This window comes from Pteropus alecto, unplaced genomic scaffold, assembly GCF_000325575.1.
Source record: "Pteropus alecto unplaced genomic scaffold, ASM32557v1 scaffold39, whole genome shotgun sequence".
NCBI classification, from domain to species: domain Eukaryota; kingdom Metazoa; phylum Chordata; class Mammalia; order Chiroptera; family Pteropodidae; genus Pteropus; species Pteropus alecto.
This window is the reverse complement of record NW_006443568.1, coordinates 8,241,693-8,243,399: the sequence shown is the minus strand read 5'-3', so window position 1 is coordinate 8,243,399 and position 1,707 is coordinate 8,241,693. Positions and strand designations below refer to the sequence as shown.

At 48.8% G+C, this 1,707-nt stretch overlaps 1 pseudogene; it reads left to right on the top strand.

Moving 5' to 3' along the window:
* Positions 1-308: 308 nt before the first annotated feature.
* LOC112472969 lies at positions 309-427 on the top strand (annotated as a pseudogene).
* Positions 428-1,707: the final 1,280 nt, after the last annotated feature.

Genomic DNA, 1,707 nt, shown 5'->3' with positions numbered 1-1,707 from the left:
AGAGTGAGATAACCTACCTCTCAGGGTATTGCGAGCTTAGTGAAATGTAAAGTACTTAGCACAGTGCCTGGTGAGCCAAGTTCCCCTTCCCAGGCCTCCAGGCCTTCCATCACCACACCATGGAGGAAAATTCAAGTTCGTGCAATGCCCAGACCAGGGATGGATGGGACAGACCCAGCAGAGGGGCAGAGGATATCAGGGCAGAAGTGCTGCTGCCTACGGGCTGTGGGACAGGGCCCTTGGGCTGAGGAAGACAAGGAAATCCTGGAAACTTTCACGGCCAGCTCCCACTTAAAACGAACGGAGGTGTCTACGGCCATGCCACCCTGAACAAGCCCGATCCCGTCTGATTGCGGAAGCTAACCAGGGTCGGGCCTGGTTAGTACTTGGATGGGAGACCAGCTAAGAAGACCAGGTGCTGTAGGTGAAAAAAAAAAAAAAGAAAAAAGAAAATGGACTGGGGTGGGGAGATGGGGAGGAACTTTGACCTTGTATTTCAATCCCTTTTCATTGTAGCTGGGGAAACTGAGGCTAAGAGGTGGCAGCAGCTGTCACTGTTACCCAAGTGTTACTCGAAGCCAGAACTGGTACAGCAGCTTCCCCCAACTCCTTACACTGAACGCAAGTTTTGCAGCGCCTCTGGAAGCCAGGCAGGTGCAGGGAATCTTGGTGGCAAGGGCGCAGGCTTTAGACAATTACTTGGCTCAAGATCACAAGGAAGACGCTGTGACTGAGATAAGCCAAGAATCCAGGGCTCCAGACACCCCAGGACCACCCTTCCCCCTACCCAAGGAAGCTCATCCTGGCAGGATCTGGAGGTAAGCGTGGGAGTGGGGGACTCCACATCCCAGAATCCTCCCATCGTTATTCAACGAACACCTGGCTCTGTGCAAATAAACAAAAAAGAGACTCGACTCATCTAGCCCTCGTAGAGCATATATCTTACTGGGGAAGAGATATTAAGAACAGAAATCATAAATGAATTTAGCATTATAAGTGTGATTAGGGTATAGAGAATGGGTTCATGGTACAGACTTAAAAAAGGCGTCATATGGGACCATAATCTGTCTGGGGGGTCAGGGAAGTCTTCTTGAGGATGTGATGCTTACGTTGAGACTTAAGAATGAAAAGGTTACTGTGAGATACTAAAATTAATGTGTATTGGTCACTGCCCCTGGTTCCTGGCACAGGGTTCCTAAAACCCTTTAAACTCCTAAGAGGTAAGAGCACTCAAAGCATGTTTTGTTCTATTGAGGTGACTCTGGGCGGACTTATGGATGGCTCCTGGATGGGGGCTGGCCACCAAAAAGACCAGGCCGTGATTAGAGGCTTGGAATTTTCAGCCCCACCCCCTCATCCGCACTTCAACAGAGAGGGAAGGGACTGCAAATGGGGTTAATAATTGGTCATGCCTATGTGAGGAAACCTCCATAAAACCCCATTAACACAGGATTTGAACACATCTACATACTAGGAGAGTTACAAACCCCAACTCCACAGGGACAGAAGCTCCTACACTTAGGACCCTCCCAGACCTCGCCATGTGGGTCTCTTCATCTGGCTGTTCATCTGTATCCTTTATCATATACTTTTATAAACTGATAAATGCAAGTAAGTGTTTTCCTGAGTTATGTGAGCTGTGCTAGTAAAGGGGGTCATTGAAACCTTCAACCTATAGCTGGTTGGTCAGAAGCACAGGTAACAACC